This window comes from Salvelinus namaycush, unplaced genomic scaffold, assembly GCF_016432855.1.
Source record: "Salvelinus namaycush isolate Seneca unplaced genomic scaffold, SaNama_1.0 Scaffold460, whole genome shotgun sequence".
NCBI lineage: Eukaryota > Metazoa > Chordata > Actinopteri > Salmoniformes > Salmonidae > Salvelinus > Salvelinus namaycush.
In genome coordinates this window covers 81789-101007 of record NW_024061154.1, presented here as the reverse complement: position 1 = coordinate 101007, position 19219 = coordinate 81789, and the positions used below count along the sequence as shown (strand labels likewise).

The 19219-nt window shown below is 39.8% G+C and overlaps 1 long non-coding RNA gene across 1 annotated transcript; it reads right to left on the bottom strand.

Moving 5' to 3' along the window:
* Positions 1 to 14105: 14105 nt before the first annotated feature.
* LOC120041409 lies at positions 14106 to 15119 on the bottom strand. Its single transcript, XR_005475883.1, has 3 exons — positions 15086 to 15119; positions 14576 to 14884; positions 14106 to 14153 (listed from the first exon to the last, which is right to left on the bottom strand). It is a non-coding gene; the product is annotated as an uncharacterized LOC120041409 (long non-coding RNA).
* Positions 15120 to 19219: the final 4100 nt, after the last annotated feature.

Genomic DNA, 19219 nt, shown 5'->3' with positions numbered 1-19219 from the left:
ACACAGTTACACCAGCTCTGTCAGGAGGAATGGGCCAAAATGCACCCAACTTATTGTGGGAAGCTTGTGGAAGGCTAACCGAAATGTTTGACCCAAGTTAAACAATTTAAAGGCAATGCTACCAAATACTAATTGAGTGGATGTAAACTTCTGACCCACTGGGAATTTGATGACATAAAAGCTGAAATAAATAATTCTCTCTACCATTATTTTGACATTTCACATTCTTAAAATAAAGTGGTGATCCTAACTGACCTAAGACAGGGAATTTTTACTAGGATTAAATGTCAGGAATTGTGATGAGATTAAATGTATTTGGCTAAGGTGTATGTAAACTTTTGACTTCAACTTTAGGTACCGTTACTGTGTTAAAAACAGAGGCAGTGGTGGGACTGATGTGTGGTGTTAAAGGGGAAATCTGAAATTTGTTTCTAAACATTGGAGTAAAAAAATAATGACAGCTTTGTTATTGTTTCAACTGCAGATTGGTTGTTTGTTGCGTGGCTTTTTTAAAGGGGCAACCTAGGTTTTAAACAGAAACAAACTGGCAGCCCAGAGACCTGAGCTGTGTTGGAATACTCATACTAACTGTACTATTTGTGACGTACATTGAGTTTGTAGTATGCTTATTGGTCGTAGTATGATATAGTTGGTTTAGCCAAAAGTTCCCTGGTAAGCAAGCATTTCTAAACTTTATTCACTGTTATGGGGTACTATTTTGGTGTGATGTCATTATGGGGTATTGTGATGTCATTATGGGGTATTGTCTGAAGATAGATCTTTTTTTTTTAAATGGCATCCATTTTAGAATAATAGCCAAAGAACATTTTACTGGTTGAAGTCGTTTTTAAATACAAAGTAGTACATTTTTGACAAAAACATAAACATTATATTAATCAGGACATTCAAATGAACCTTACAATTATAATCCAAAGTAGTGTGAAATGCACTCATAAGCAACCTGGAAATGGAGGCTATATTTGTTGTCAGCCTATGAGAACTCCCCTGAGTTTACCCCCACGGTGGTGAATTAGTGAATAGACACAGAGCTTAATGTGAGTTTCCTTGAGTAGCACTCCTGATCTTGCACTGACAGTGTGTTGTCATATTCAGAATACATTGTGGAAAAACTAAAATCTTTGCTCACCTTTTTTGCTCCAGGCAGATATACAACATCCATAACTAGTGGTTTCTGCATTATCAGGGAGGTGTTTCTGCAACCAAATTGCATGTGCATCGCCCTTGTCGCAATTTTAGAAAACACAGAAAGGGGGCCTATATTGGAGACCAAAAGTCATCTGGCACACTGCTTAGGATTTCAACAACTTTGACTTTTTTCTAGCCTAAAATCATTGATGTTACTACTAATGTGAAAAAAAGACTAATGTGACTATTGTTGCTCACTTGACTGTCTTAAGACAATTGTCAAGTAATTTTAACATTCATTACAGACGTCAATTGTTGTACAACATCATGGCTACGCTGTTGGCATCACCTTTTACAGTGGATTTGTGCTGTTGTGGGCCTTTAACCATCTGTCTGACTTGTTGTTCACACAGGAGAGAGACGTGACTATCGTGGATCCTCTGGGGAGCCTCAACAACATCATGAAGCTGACGAGGTAGAGAAGAGTCTCTCCCGATCATATCACCTCAAGAAACACCAGAGGAGACCCACAGGGAAGAAATCTCACTGCTGCTCTGACTGTGGGAAAGGTTGCAAATCTTCATCAGAACTTAAAATACACCAGCGAGTACACACAGGAGAGAAATCTCACCACTGTTTTGATTGTGGGAAGAGTTACTTAAGATCAGAATCACTAAAAGTACACATGAGAATTCACACTGGAGAGAAACCTTATAGCTGTGAAAAATGTGGGAAGAGTTTTACTCACTCAAGCTGCCTGATAGTACATCTGAGAGCACACACTGGAGAGAAACCTTATAGCTGTACTCAATGTGGGAAGATGTTTAATCACTCAAGATGCCTGATAGTACATCTGAGAGCACACACTGGAGAGAAACCTTATAGCTGTACTCAATGTGGGAAGATGTTTAATCACTCAAGCTGCCTGATAGTACATCTGAGAGCACACACAGGAGTGAAACCTTATAGCTGTGATCAATGTGGGGAGAGATTTGTTACATCTAGCCATCTGACTTTACACCAGAGAACACACACAGGAGAGAAATCTTATAGCTGTGATCAATGTCACAAGAGATACTCTGATAAAAGATCTCTGATCAAACATCAGAAAATACATACATGAAGTAGTTGTTTCATGATATCAATGAAATGTCACAATGTAGAATATTTGAATGATGTCACAATGTAGAATGTTTTACCATTGTAGTAGGAATACAAAGGATTTGAATTTGTTAAAAGTCCATATTGATACAGAAACACTAAACCATGATTTAGATGTATTAAGAACAAGTTGATTGACAAAGTCATGAAAAATGGAATAAACCACATTTTGGCTCTGATAAAAGATATGCCTCTGGGGTCAAAATGATCCATGTCAGAACTATGGTTCAATGTAAATATGTAGTGGGTCTAAAGTTTGTTTTAAATTATCACTCATTAAACACAAATCAATCAACACATGCTTCTCTTTGAACGACTTAATATAATATTACACTTTTATGAAATAAATGAAAATAAACTTTTGGTTCCTCAACTGCGTTGCCCCTCCAGTCAGCAGAAAGAGACGCAGCAGAAGTGCCTCTTTTTATATTTGATTTGATTTTATATATTTTTTTATTCAAAATGCAGATCTACAATTTACATTGTTACATCATACAAAACAGAACACAGGTATTAACAAGAAAATACTAAAACATACAAAAAATATAAATAATTAACTATTCTAGTGTAGTTGTAATCACTCTGAAAAAATCTATAATAATTCAGGAGGATGTTATTGTTGTTGTTATTCACTAGGATTAATGTTTTTATAAAATAGTTAAATTCAATCAGAAAAATGTGTAATTTTGGTATAGGATTTTGGAATTTTTGTTTGTGTATAAAGTATTTGGCAACAAGAATAAAAAAAATGAACAATCATTTCAATGGTCTTGTTATCATTGCGATAGTAACATATTATATCTTTCATGTCAAAAACATGGGTCGTGTTCATAATGGTAAATAAGTATTTTTCAAGGTTTTCCCAAAATTCTGACAAATTTACGTTAAAGAACAAGTGGGACAGATTCTCACCTTTTCTTCACAGAAAACGCAGATATCATCAACAGCCACAAATTTGGATATCATAGAATTACATGGATATACAGTATCTTATGTAAAATTTTAAAGTGCACTTCCTTAACTTTGTTTGGTATACAATATTTGTAAGGCCTTAACCAGGCATTTTTCCAGACAATGTCAGGAATAATAAGCATGTTCCAGAAACATTTTCCTCTCGGTGGAAGTTGGTTTTGTGAATGAAGAATTTGTCTTATATATTTATTACAACAAGATTTCTCAAGTAAGCCCACGCCTTCCAATCTGAGTTCTGGATAAACTTTGTGATCTTTACCAAAGCTAAGATGAGTTTTCATGAGTGTAGTTAGACCACTGGGAAAGGCTTTGATCACAGAAATAAACACTGAAAGGAATTGGAAACTCTTTCAATGTTATAAATTGTTCATATGTAAGAATATTACCTCTGTTGTCAAAAACATCAAGAACAAAGTCATTATTCCTCTCATGCCAGCTGGGGTAGAACAATGACTTATTCCTTACAGTTATGTCTGAATTATTCCACAAAAGAGCTTTATGTGGGGAAGAATTGTGTAGGAAACATATTTTCCAGGCCTTAAAGCTTGTTGGTGAAACCTAGCCAATTTAGCGGGTAATCTTTCAGGAATATAATGACATTTCAGTAAAAATTTAAGACCTCCCACCTTATGAAACACATTATTTGGAATGAAATACCATATTGAATCAGTGTTGATCAAACATCTTGTCAACCAGTTGATCTTGAAAGTGTTATTTATGTCACAAAGTCCAACACTTCCAGACCTCCTTCAGGTCTTTTATTACAGAGGACTGACTTCTTTAGTTTGTGAGACTTATTTTTCCAGATGAAGACAAGAAAGGTCTTGTTGATCTCTTTACAAGTAGCAGGATTTACAAACAAAGATGAGGGGTACACAAAACCAGACAGTCCCTCTGCCTTGGACAGAAGTACTCTCCCAAGTATAGAAAGATCTCTTTGTAGACAATTATTAAATATATTTTTGGTTTTCTTAATTTTAGGAGAGAAATTCATATGTTGTCTGACTGTGGTTTTTTGACAGATGTATTCCTAAATATTTAACACAGTCCTTTACAGGAATATTTTCTATTTCTTTATCATCAGAGTCAAATAAACATAAGATTTCTGTACTATATTAACACTGCTAATCCAACAATATTGCTAGGTTCCTGCACACTTGAATTAAAGGGGAACTACTCTCAAAAATGTACATTTCTTAGATTTTCCCCAAACCTCAAAAGTGGTCTCCTGATTGGTTTAAATATTGTTATGGACTTAGAACAATTGCATTGTTTTTCTGTAAAAAAAAAGTCTGAACAGTACAGCTTGGGTTGGTCTACTATTATCCTACTGAACAGTACAGCTTGGGTTGGTCTACTATTATCCTTCTGAACAGTACAGCTTGGGTTGGTCTACTATTATCCTACTGAACAGTACAGCTTGGGTTGGTCTACTATTATCCTACTGAACAGTACAGCTTGGGTTGGTCTACTATTATCCTACTGACCAGTACAGCTTGGGTTGGTCTGCTATTATCCTACTGAACAGTACAGCTTGGGTTGGTCTACTATTATCCTACTGAACAGTACAGCTTGGGTTGGTCTACTATTATCCTACTGAACAGTACAGCTTGGGTTGGTCTACTATTATCCTACTGAACAGTACAGCTTGGGTTGGTCTACTATTATCCTACTGAACAGTACAGCTTGGGTTGGTCTACTATTATCCTACTGACCAGTACAGCTTGGGTTGGTCTACTATTATCCTACTGAACAGTACAGCTTGGGTTGGCCTGTAACAAGTAATTAAAGAGTAAAAAGTAATTGAAGAGCAGCAGTAAAATAACAATAGCAAGACTATATACAGGTGGGTACCTGGCTCTCCAGAGAAGACAGGCTATGTGCACACAGCCCACAAAATGAGGTGGAAACGGAGATGCACTTCCTAACCTCCTGCCAAATGTATGACCAGTTAATTCATACGGTATGTTGTAGTCTGTCCAAGAGGGGAATCACACAGACTGATCTCAGTTAATTCATACTGTATGTTGTAGTCTGTCCAAGAGGGGAATCACACAGACTGATCTCAGTTAATTCATACTGTATGTTGTAGTCTGTCCAAGAGGGGAATCACACAGACTGATCTCAGTTAATTCATACTGTATGTTGTAGTCTGTCCAAGAGGGGAATCACACAGACTGATCTCAGTTAATTCATACTGTATGTTGTAGTCTGTCCAAGAGTGGAATCACACAGACTGATCTCAGTTAATTCATACTGTATGTTGTAGTCTGTCTAATAATTAAATCACACAAGACTGACAACCTGTCATTTTATTAAAAGCATTCAGTTGATTACATGGCAGTTTAGAGAGAAACATCATAACAATAATCTACTTCATAATCAATAATCAATATCATAACATTTATAATCAATAACATCATTATCTATATACTACTAACAACATCATAACAATAATCTACATCCTAATCAATATCATAACATTTATAATCAATAACATCATTATCTATATACTACTAACAACATCATAACAATAATCTTCATCATAATCAATATCATAACATTTATAATCAATAACATCATGAGATGTAAACAACAACAACAACAAACCCCTTTATTAAAAAAAATTCAAAATACAAAGAATGACCAGATGATTATAATAATACATTAACTAATAATGGAGACACTTCAAGATAAAGAATCTAAGAGACACTAAATAAGATAAAGAATCTAAGAGACACTAAATAAGATAAAGAATCTAAGAGACACTAAATAAGATAAAGAATCTAAGAGACACTAAATAAGATAAAGATTCTAAGAGACACTAAATAAGATAAAGAATCTAAGAGACACTAAATAAGATAAAGAATCTAAGAGACACTAAATAAGATAAAGAATCTAAGAGACACTAAATAAGATAAAGAATCTAAGAGACACTAAATAAGATAAAGAATCTAAGAGACACTAAATAAGATAAAGAATCTGAGAGACACTAAATAAGATAAAGATTCTAAGAGACACTAAATAAGATAAAGATTCTAAGAGACACTAAATAAGATAAAGAATCTAAGAGACACTAAATAAGATAAAGATTCTAAGAGACACTAAATAAGATAAAGAATCTAAGATACAATAAATAAGATAAAGAATCTAAGAGACACTAAATAAGATAAAGAATCTAAGAGACACTAAATAAGATAAAGAATCCAAGAGACACTAAATAAGATAAAGAATCTAAGAGACACTAAATAAGATAAAGAATCTAAGAGACACTAAATAAGATAAAGATTCTAAGAGACACTAAATAAGATAAAGAATCTAAGAGACAATAAATAAGATAAAGAATCTAAGAGACACTAAATAAGATAAAGAATCTAAGAGACACTAAATAAGATAAAGATTCTAAGAGACACTAAATAAGATAAAGAATCTAAGAGACACTAAATAAGATAAAGAATCTAAGAGACACTAAATAAGATAAAGAATCTAAGAGACACTAAATAAGATAAAGAATCTAAGAGACACTAAATAAGATAAAGAATCTAAGAGACACTAAATAAGATAAAGAATCTGAGAGACACTAAATAAGATAAAGAATCTAAGAGACACTAAATAAGATAAAGAATCTAAGAGAACACTAAATAAGATAAAGAATCTAAGAGACACTAAATAAGATAAAGAATCTAAGAGACACTAAATAAGATAAAGAATCTAAGAGACACTAAATAAGATAAAGAATCTAAGAGACACTAAATAAGATAAAGAATCTAAGAGACACTAAATAAGATAAAGAATCTAAGAGACACTAAATAAGATAAAGAATCTAAGAGACACTAAGTAAGATAAAGAATCTGAGAGACACTAAATAAGATAAAGAATCTAAGAGACACTAAATAAGATAAAGAATCTAAGAGAACACTAAATAAGATAAAGATTCTAAGAGAACACTAAATAAGATAAAGAATCTAAGAGACACTAAATAAGATAAAGACATGAAGACAAAAGTAAAAGCAATACATTCTGGAACACAAAACAGACGTAATTGAGCTACTCACTTAAAATAATCAAAACCCCAAGTTTACCCAAAACCCCATGTTACCCAAAACCCCATGTTACCCAAAACCCCATGTTACCCAAAACCCATGTTACTAAAACCCCATGTTACCCAAACCCCATGTTACCAAAACCCCATGTTACCAAAACCCCATATTACCCAAAACCCCATGTTACCCAAAACCCCATATTACCCAAAACCCCATATTACCCAAAACCCCATGTTACCCAGAACCCCATGTTACCCAGAACCCCATGTTACCCAAAACCCCATATTACCCAGAACCCCATGTTACCCTGGTGGTAAAAACTAAACTAAAAGGAATAATGGTGGTTGCAGTCACTCATTTCAGATTTCTTCCAAGGTTCTAGAAAGATAAACTAATACTGAACTTGTTATTAAAATTAGAACCACTTCAGGTTTGTCACCACATTTTAAACACCAGTCCACTGCTGACCATCGATTTAAAACACAAAACTGATCTAAGATCAGCATGTAGGGTCAGCTTCATTCTACTCCTACTCCGTCCCCTGGGCTGCTCTCTCCTCTCCCGGTCCAGCTTCAGCTCTGGAGCTCAGAGAGACAATCTCCATGGCATTGACATAAAGATCCATGCTGCTCACCCTGTTCACTCTCTTCTGCCTCCTGGTGGGCTAGGGAGACACAGCACCAACAGATAGTCATTTACTCTGTAGTATCTCCATTCTCTCTCCCTCCCTTTTCTCCTCACCCTCTCCCTCTAGTTTAAATGACTTGTAACGTCTGAGTAAATGTCTTTACCTTGTAGTACAGGTAGGAGGTGGTGATGGCTGTTAGTAGGATCAGCAGCACTACAACGTGTCTGATGATGAAGGCTGGCAGAGGAGAGGCTGCAAACAGAAACACCTTTGATGAGGGGACTGATCATCATCACATAGATCTGTGGGAAATCTGTCAATGACAAAGTTAAGTCTGGTTCATGTTCAGTTACCTGTGATGGTGAGGGAGAGGAGCTCACTCTCAGAGGAGAAGTTATGAGAGAAAACATAATTGTCATAAACACAGCTGTAGTTCCCTTGGTGGGAGTCATCTGCAGCAGGGAAGAGGAAGGCAGCAGAGTGATTGACAGCTGGCTGGGTCTGGGTTCTGTTGGAGCCGGTGAACGTGAGGAGGAAGGAGCCTCCTGGGTACTGTGGCTGAGTGGAGCAGGTGATGGTGAAGCTGTAGCCCCTGAACATCTCGGGCCCCTGGTGGCCCCTGGAGACCCCTCCCATTGAGTCAGTCAGGGAGATATCAGGCTGGACCAGGAGATCTGTAACAGTAAAAGAGAAGAAGAAAAACCTCTTCAACTAGTTTCCTATAGATATGACAATAACATCAGCGTGTAACAGTGCCAGCCACCCTCCCTCACAGGGCAACATGAGTAGTGGGCCTACAGTCACTGAGACAACATATGTTGATATCAGGCTTAAGCAGGACATCTGGAACAAGAGGAGAGAAAAAGAAAACGTAGCTCCTCAACTACTTTCCTCATTTAGATATGACAATAACATGACATGTGACAGTGGTAGTGAGTAGAGACGTTCACTGAGAACACTCAAATACAAAAGCATTCTGGGATATTTAAGTTGTATTTGATTCCTACTTGACTAAGTGATCTATTTTGTAAAGCAGACTGACAAGTTAAACAGTCATCATGAGAGGTGCAGAGGAAGTTGTATGAATGAAGGAAATCAGTTGAATATAATGATAATATGTTGATATGTCCTTAGCAGATCACTGTGAGTCCAGGAAGGAGATATAATACATGGACTAGACTATGGGGATACTAGACTATGGGGATATTTTATATATGAATGCTTCCGCTAAGTGTTTGAGATCAATTGACACCCTTTACCATGTCACTCTGAGATTTATTTTCAACTGCAAAACCCTTGCGCACTTTGTATACCAGGACTGGCCTTCTCTAGTTCATCGTAGACTCAGTCACTTTGTATACCAGGGTTGGCTGGCCTTCTCTAGTTCATCGTAGGCTCAGTCACTGTGTATACCAGGGTTGGCTGGCCTTCTCTAGTTCATCGTAGGCTCAGTCACTTTGTATACCAGGGTTGACTGGCCTTCTCTAGTTCATCGTAGGCTCAGTCACTTTGTATACCAGGGTTGACTGGCCTTCTCTAGTTCATCGTAGGCTCAGTCACTTTGTATACCAGGGTTGACTGGCCTTCTCTAGTTCATCGTAGACTCCGTCACTTTGTATACCAGGGTTGACTGGCCTTCTCTAGTTCATCGTAGGCTCAGTCACTTTGTATACCAGGGCTGGCCATCTCTAGTTCATCATAGGCTCATTCACTTTGTATACCAGGGTTGGCTGGCCTTCTCTAGTTCATCGTAGGCTCAGTCACTTTGTATACCAGGGTTGGCTGGCCTTCTCTAGTTCATCGTAGGCTCAGTCACTTTGTTTACCAGGGTTGACTGGCCTTCTCTAGTTCATCGTAGGCTCAGTCACTTTGTATACCAGGGTTGGCTGGCCTTCTCTAGTTCATCGTAGGCTCAGTCACTTTGTATACCAGGGTTGACTGGCCTTCTCTAGTTCATCGTAGGCTCAGTCACTTTGTATACCAGGGCTGGCCATCTCTAGTTCATCATAGGCTCATTCACTTTGTATACCAGGGTTGACTGGCCTTCTCTAGTTCATCATAGGCTCATTCACTTTGTATACCAGGGTTGACTGGCCTTCTCTAGTTCATCGTAGGTTCAGTCACTTTGTATACCAGGGTTGGTTGGCCTTCTCTAGTTCATCGTAGGCTCAGTCACTTTGTATACCAGGGTTGACTGGCCTTCTCTAGTACATCGTAGACTCAGTCACTTTGTATACCAGGGTTGGTTGGCCTTCTCTAGTTCATCGAAGGCTCAGTCACTTTGTATACCAGGGCTGGCCTTCTCTAGTTCATCGTAGACTCAGTCACTTTGTATACCAGGGTTGGTTGGCCTTCTCTAGTTCATCGTAGGCTCAGTCACTTTGTATACCAGGGTTGACTGGCCTTCTCTAGTTCATCGTAGGCTCAGTCACTTTGTATACCAGGGTTGGCTGGCCTTCTCTAGTTCATCGTATGCTCAGTCACTTTGTATACCAGGGCTGGCCTTCTCTAGTTCATCGTATGCTCAGTCACTTTGTATACCAGGGTTGACTGGCCTTCTCTAGTTCATCGTAGGCTCAGTTACTTATATATTTTTTATTTATAAAGCCATTTTGGGTTTACTACCTTTTAATTTGGGCATTTTTATTGTTCAGAAATGTGGTGGGTACTCTCTTCATTCGCTGGACTTTATCCTGCTAACTGTTCCAAATGTCCGAACTGAATTTGGTAAAAGGGCTTTTATGTACTCTGCGCCATAGTGTTGGAACGCCTTACAAAATACTTTTAAACTGGAAGAACTTACCGATTGGTATTTTTAAATCACTGATGAATGATCTTGAGACTGATTCCCTGACCTGTCAATGTTTTTAATTTGCTGTTTTTGATTTTGTTATACTCTTGGGAATTCTATGGTTTTTACTAGATTACTTGTAGTTTTTCATGTTGTTTGTCTGTAATTTTTGTAATGACTTGGTGCTGCCTATCTTGGCCAGGACGCTCTTGAAAAAGAGATTTTAAATCTCAATGAGCCCTTCCTGGTTAAATTAAATAAATAAAAATAAATGGACAAAAGTATGTGTAACTCAGCAGTGAGTTTTACAACAGAGGATTATTTTTACGCTCTACGTGGTTCAACACCCGGCGGTCCGTTCTGTGAGCTTGTGTTGTCTACCACTTCGCGGCTGAGCCGCTGTTGCTCCTAGACATGCCACATTAAGTCCCTGAGATCTTCAGTAAGTCCAATCTACTGGCAATGTTTGTCTATGGAGATTGCATGGCTGTGTGCTCAATTTTTTACACCTGTCAGCAATGGGTGTGGCTGAAATAGCTGAATCCACTAAAGTCCACATACTTTTGGCCATATAGTGTATCTTGTTATTACCTGAGCAGATCACTCTGAGTCCAGGATGGAGATAATACATTCCCCTACACTCCCTCAGTGAAGACTCAGACCCGGAACAGATGAATCCAAACCCTCTAGTGGTGTTTCCAGATGGTTCTGAAACAGTGGAGCCACAACCCAGCTGTCTACACACTACTGCAGCTACATCCTCCTGGTCCCTGTCCTCAGCTCCCACAGTCCTCCACTCTCCCTGGTCGTACCACTCCACTCCACCAGCACAGCGACTGCCTCCTCCCACCAGCCTCACATCATCAGGCTCTGAGAAAAGAAAAGAGAGAGACAGTAATCTTACTATTTTCTCACTAAAACACACCTACAGTGGGGAGAACAAGTATTTGAACCACTGCCGATTTTGCAGGTTTTCCTACTTACAAAGCATTTAGAGGTCCGTAATTTTTATCATAGGTGCACTTCAACTGTGAGAGACGGAATCTAAAACAAAAATCCAGAAAATCACATTGTATGATTTTTAAGTAATTAATTTGCATTTTATTGCATGACATAAGTATTTGATCACCTACCAACCAGTAAGAATTCCGGCTCTCACAGACCTGTTAGTTTTTCTTTAAGAAGCCCTCCTGTTCTCCACTCATTACCTATATGAACTGCACCTGTTTGAACTCATTACCTGTATAAAAGACACCTGTCCACACACTCAAACAGACTCCAACCTCTCCACAATGGCCAAGACAAGAGAGCTGTGTAAGGACATCAGGGATAAAAGTGTAGACCTGCACAAGGCTGGGATGGGCTACAGGACAATAGGCAAGCAGCTTGGTGAGAAGGCAACAACTGTTGGCGCACTTATTAGAAAATGGAAGAAGTTCAAGATGACGGTCAATCACCCTTGGTCTGGGGCTCCATGCAAGATCTCACCTCGTGGGGCATCCATGATCATGAGGAAGGTGAGGGATCAGCCCAGAACTACACGGCAGGACCTGGTCAATGACCTGAAGAGAGCTGGGACCACAGTCTCAAAGAAAACCATTAGTAACACATTACGCCATCATGGATTAAAATCCTGTAGCGCATGTCCAGGCCCATCTGAAGTTTGCCAATGACCATCTGGATGATCCAGAGGAGGAATGGGAGAAGATCATGTGGTCTGATGAGACAAAAATAGAGCTTTTTGGTCTAAACTCCCCTCGCCGTGTTTGGAGGAAGAAGAAGGATGAGTACAACGGCAAGAACACAACCCCAACCGTGAAGCATGGAGGTGGAAACATCATTCTTTGGGGATGCTTTTCTGCAAAGGGGACAGGACGACTGCACCGTATTGAGGAGAGGATGGATGGGGCCATGTATCGCGAGATCTTGGCCAACAACCTCCTTCCCTCAGTAAGAGCATTGAAGATGGGTCGTGGCTGGGTCTTCCAGCATGACAACGACCCGAAACACACAGCCAGGGCAACTAAGGAGTTGTCACGGTTCTCTAAAGTAGAACCCAGAAGCAGACCAGGACAAGGAGAGTAAGACGAAGGTGAGTATTTATTTACAAGTTTAAATGTAGTGATAGAAAAATCCAAGTAGCGGAGCGGGCAGCGGAGGTGAGTTGATGGAATTGAGTAAGCAGATCCAAGGAAGTAACTGAAGTCACCGACGACCAGGTAGGGATGGGATGAGTGTTCCGGGTGAATGACTGTAGACAGAAAAAACGGAGGTAAGTTCAAGGCAAGCAAGACGTACAAAACAAACTCTATCAAACTGGAGGCTGATACGCTGGCACAACATACTGTTCATGGCTAACGATCCGACAGGGAATGGATGTCAGGTCAGCGCTTATGAAGTGGAGGGGTGATGATCAGGACCAGGTGTGCAGATAGCTGATGGGATACAGGTGCGGGTACTCAGAGATCCTCCAACTAGCTACGTCGCCCGGCAACCAGACAGGGTGCGTTCCAGGACACCGGAAAAAACACTCCAGGACAGAACACAGGCAAAAACAGACTCAGGAAGCGGGATTCGTGACAGGAGTGGCTCCGTAAGAAGCATCTCAAGGTCCTGGAGTGGCCTAGCCAGTCTCCAGACCTGAACCCAATAGAAAACCTTTGGAGGGAGCTGAAAGTCCGTATTGCCCAGCGACAGCCCCGAAACCAGAAGGATCTGGAGAAGGTCTGTATGGAGGAGTGGGCCAAAATCCCTGCTGCAGTGTGTGCAAACCTGGTCAAGAACTACAGGAAACTTATGATCTCTGTAATTGCAAACAAAGGTTCTGTTTTTCTGATGTATCAAATACTTATGTCATGCAATAAAATGCAAATTAATTAATTAAAAATCATACCATGTGATTTTCTGGATTTTTGTTTTAGATTCCGTCTCTCACAGTTGAAGTGTACCTATGATAAAAATGACAGACCTCTACATGCGTTGTAAGTAGGAAAACCTGTAAAATCGGCAGTGTATCAATTACTTGTTCTCGCAACTGTATATTGTCTCTCATATTCTTCACTCCAGGTGAGAAACAATGTTGATTGAGTGACAAACTGTTTCTTACCTGAGCAGGTGAGTCCAACAGCATTACCAGGTAGGCAGGTGTTGTTTTTTCTGTCTGAGGTGTCACAGTCCAGGAGAAGGGACTCATTGCCTTTACACTGGAACTCTTTATCCCAGGTCTGACCCTCACCTTCTCCATAGAGCCCCCCCTGTAGAGCTGCAGGAGCCCCACAGCCAAGCTCCCCACAGACTACCTCTGCATCCTGCCGGTCAAAGTCAGCTTCACACACTGAGGCCCAGGACTGATTGGACTTCACCTCCACTCTCCCAGAGCAGAGACCAGCTCCATCCACAAGCCGCACAGACTCTGGAGAAAAAGAGTTGGTTGAACATTCAGTCAGTTTTGTTGATGACACTGTCAAGGACTAAACACAAATATGTTGGATAAAAGATTGTAGTTTGCTATGTTTGATACTGTAAGAGGTAGAAATGGGTTCTTAGTCACTCAGGATAGGGTTGGGAATAATGCAGGCAGGAGGCAGGAATAAGTTCACTTCACTTTATAGAAAATAAACAGCTGGACATCCAGCAGGCAGCTTCACTTCAGTACCATCTGAACTACAATGATCTGCCCATGAACATCTCCCATAAACCAATATGACAAACACAAATATAATGTTTAAATACATCTAACATCTCTCCCTCTCTTTAAATGAAATAAAAAACACACGATACATGTTAATATTGTATAATGTACAAATAAATCTCTCAATATGACCAGTCTCTTACCTGAACAGATCACATGATGATAATATCTACCATCACAGTCACCAGGTCCTCCTATGTTGTCACACTGTCTAATAGTAGACTCATTTCCATCACATCTGCTAAATAGTCTGATTCCTCTTCTTCCCTCTTCAAATAGAGGTCCTCTAGATTCAGCTACAGGATTCCCACAGTCCAGCTCTCTACACACAACCTTAGCCTCTCTCATGCTCCACCACCCAGTACATAGACCCAACCACTCTCCTCTGGAGAAGACTTCCACTGTCCCAGAACAGGAAGTGGTTCCATTCACCAGTCTGACTGAGAGTTCAGCTGTAAACAGCAGAGAGGAAAACACAGTGGTGAGGACAGATAATGACAGTGATTCTGTTATTCTAACAGCAGTTCCATAAAACAGTACTTGTTTTTGGGTTTTAGAATGGTTTGTATGGACACATGAATTTCTCCATGTGGGATAATAAAGTTGACTAATATTGAACTACTATAATCACTGTAGATTTATACTCTACCTACCTGGTGGACTGACGCTTTGAGCCTGGAGATCTGAGGAGAACGAGAGAGACAGAGGAGAAAGAGAGAGAGAGACAGAGAGAAACAAAGGAGAACGAGAGAGATAGAGACAGAGAGACAGAGAGAAACAAAGGAGAAAGGGAGGAGTCAGGGGAAGAGAGAGACAGAGGTTAAATGAACATCAACATGACCTTTCATGATGTGATGGGGAAGACAGGCTTATCGTTGGGATGGTGCAACAAACCCATGTGTACATACACTATATATACAAAAGTATGTGGACACCCCTTCAAATGTTGTCCCCATCTGGCCATGCTGCTGCTCCAGTTTCAACTGTTCTGCCTGCGGCTCTGGAACCCTGACCTGTTCACCGGACGTGCTTCCTGTCCCAGACCTGCTGTTTTCAACTCTCTAGAGACAGCAGGAGCGGTAGAGATACTCTGAATGATCGGGTATGAAAAGCCAACTGACATTTACTCCTGACCTGTTGCACCTTCGTCAACCACTGTGATTATTATTATTTGACCCTGCTGGTCATCTATGAACATTTGAACATCTTGGGTTTTAGGTTTCTGTACAGCACTTTGTGACATCACCTGATGTAAGAAGTAAATAAATAAATGTGATTGATTAGTGATTGATTGTATGTGGACACCCCTTCAAATTAGTGGATTCTATTTCAGTCACACCCCTTCCTGACAGATGCAATCTCCATAGACAAACATTGGCAGTAGAATGGCCTGTTTGGGCTAGGTGTCAGCATTTTCACTTTTGGATGAAAAGCGTGCCCAGAGTAAACTGCCTCCTACTCAGTCCCAGATGCTAATATATGCATTTTATTATTAGTATTGAATATAAAACACTCTGAAGTTTCTATAACTGTTTGAATGATGTCTGTGAGTATAACAGAACTCATATGGCAGGCAAAAACCTGAGAAAAAATCCAAACAGGTAGTGGGTAATCTGAGGTTTGTAGTTTTTAAACTGAGCCCCTATTGAATATACAGTGGGATATTGGTTATGTTGCACTACCTAGGGCTTCCACTAGATGTCAACCGTCTTTAGAACATTGTTTGATGCTTCTACTATGAAGGGGGGCTGGATGAGAGGGGAATGAGTCAGAGGTCTGCCAGCAGCCTCGAGCTCAGTCACACGCATTCACATGAGAAGTAGCTCTCGTTCCATTGCTTTTCTACAGACAATGGAATTCTCCGGTTGGAACATTATTGAACATTTATGATAAAAACATCCTAAAGATTGATTCTATACATAGTTTGATATGTTTCTACGACCAGTAATATAACTTTTTTTAATTTTCGTCCAACCTTTCCGCTGGTTTTGATTTGTTTACCAAACGCCCGAACAAAAGAAGCTATTTGGACATAAATTATGGACTTTATCGAACTAAACAAACATTTATTGTGGAACTGGGATTCCTGGGAGTGCATTCTGATGAAGTTTATCAAAGGTAAGTGAATATTTATAATGCTATTTCTGCAGATATTTCTTTTGGCTGGTTTGGGCTCTGAGCTCCGACCTCAGATTATTGCATGGTATGCTTTTTCCGTAAAGTTTTTTTGAAATCTGACACAGCGGTTGCATTACAAAAGAAATTCTTTAGATTTTTATGTCAATTACACATGTATAAGAACTGTATGAACATACTTTTGTCAAATTTTGTTATCAATTTTTTTTAAACTTGTCCATAAGGCATATGTTTTGTCCATTTGCAATATGATTTCATAGGAAGTCAAAAGTCGAAAATAATGTTATTTTTATTTTTTAAACGTCCAAAATGACAAGGGGCGCACCCTATTGGATGGGCACGGGAGGGGGGTGCTCCCTACCCAACCATTGACCCCTTGCTCCCCTAAAGGCATTGTAATCACCAGGTGCATGGCTGTCCATTTGCAATATGTTTCAATGGGCAATTGCCATCACGAATTTGACATGCTCAAAAAAACTGCAGGAATGCGAAATTGACTGGGCCGATGATCTCGGGATGGCCGTGCAGTGATTCTGGTTCCTCTCCATCGCTCATTGGTGTTGATTTCAGAATGTCATTTTGGTGATGGTACATCACTGTTTAAACATACTGCAAATGTACAAAAGTCAACTAGCAAGTCAGTGTCCATCAGTCAATTAGATATTTTCAGACACCAAACTGATACCATCAGACACCTAACCCACTTTTTCCAACTCATTTAGAAGCCAACTATCACATATTTCAGAGCAGGCCCATAATTCACAGCGCCTTCAGTTTAAAACATAATAAAAACATAAAACACACAGTTACGTTCTAGCTGCGGGTCCAGTTCTGACATTATGTGTAGACCTATGTGAGGTGACCCTGAATCCCGAGTTTCGGCTTGATAGGTTATTCGGTGCCCGAGCAAGACCTTAATTGGTGCTGAAAATCCACTTTTTTCCATGCCTTGCTACGGGGTCCTTGAATGAGCTATCGGACAGAAACGTTGGGGTCCGTCTCTATGGGCCGAGCCGGTTTCAATGCACCTAGTCTTGCGACTCTGGGACTTTTCTAATTGTCATTATTTTCGTAATGGTCCAAATGAATTGAAGTTATTGCAAATGTACGAGACTGTTTATCGGTCTGAGAACCTTCTAGAGCCACATAAGTCACCGTGCACTATTGACCTGAGCTCTATAACAGGCTTCTAAAGTTTCAGAGCTCTAGGTCTAACGGTTCTTTAATAGTTTGAACAAAAGTAACTATTGCAGGCACTGTCTGTCTCTAAGCCCCACAGTGTGTCACTCCATCCTTGCTGTGTGGGTGTGTGAGTTTTTCTTGGAAATCTGATGGGATTAATGACTGATTTACAGTTCATGAGGGTTGCCTAATCACACATATGAAGTTTTGGAAAGATCTGACTTTTTTAACCCTTCGAAACAGCCCCTTTGACCCCAATTATGGCACTTCCGGTTGGCACAGGAAGCTAAAAGTAAAAACATATCCTCATTATGGTAGGCTTTTACAGAATCCTGAGTTTTAATTATTTACGTTAAGAACTGACGGATTTACACAGGGTTGAATGCACTATTTCTCTCAAACTGCAGGTTGGGTATGGCAAATCACTTTAGGGTGATTTTAACCACTTCCGGTTGCTCCAGGAAGCTTAGAATCAACACAGGTAGACCTCATAGTGGCCTGATGGATTGTCATTGAAGACAGGTTCATAAAGCTTTCAAAACCCACATAGGCTTCAGGTTGAATTTAGAGGAGCAGGCAATGTATTCATATGGGGAGAGATGTCATTGTAAACTGTGAGATAAAAAAAAACTGTTTTCACTGTTAAGGGTTAATGCCACACAGTCAAGGTTTGCACAGATCGGAGGACCTCAGGAACATTCCTGAGGTAAAATTGTGCTTCTAACCTTAACGGTTCTCTCTCGCGTTGTCTCCCAAAAGCAAAAGACTTGAAATTTAGGTCCAGGCTTCATTTTGGGCCTTCTCTTGTCACTGTCGCAGCGCTCAGACCGAGCGAGCTACGGTCAAGCGGGGCATCTTGTTGAACTTGGCACAGTCTAGAGATAATGGTAATGCCATTGCAGGCTCTGTGTGTCTTTAAGCACCTCACTTTGTCACTCCATCCTTGCTGTGTGTGTGTGTGTGTGTGTGTGTGTGTGTGTGTGTGTGTGTGTGTGTGTGTGTGTGTGTGTGTGTGTGTGTGTGTGTGTGTGTGTGTGTGTGTGTGTGTGTGTGTGCGTGCGCGTGCGTGCGTGTGTGTGAGAGAGAGCTTTTCTTTGACATCTGTTTGGAGAAATGACTGATTTACAGTTCATGAGGGTTGCCTAATCACACATATGAAGTTTTGAAAACTGACTTATTTACAGAGGGTTAAATGAGTGTGTGTTATTTCAGAAAATCACAGACAATCACAGAATTCTCGCAGAACTTTGAAACCCACTTAAAAAATGTTCGTCTGAACACGCTGCAACTGGATCTGTAACTTTTTGGGAAAAAAAGCTCATTTTTGTGAACAACATGAATTGTACAATGTACAATTTCTCTTAATTTACGATAGATAAATTGCTGGTTCTTTTTTTCCTGACAGTGTAGGCTTATGTACTTTGACGTGACGCGGTCAAATTAGCGATCTATTTTCGTTTTTGACCTTT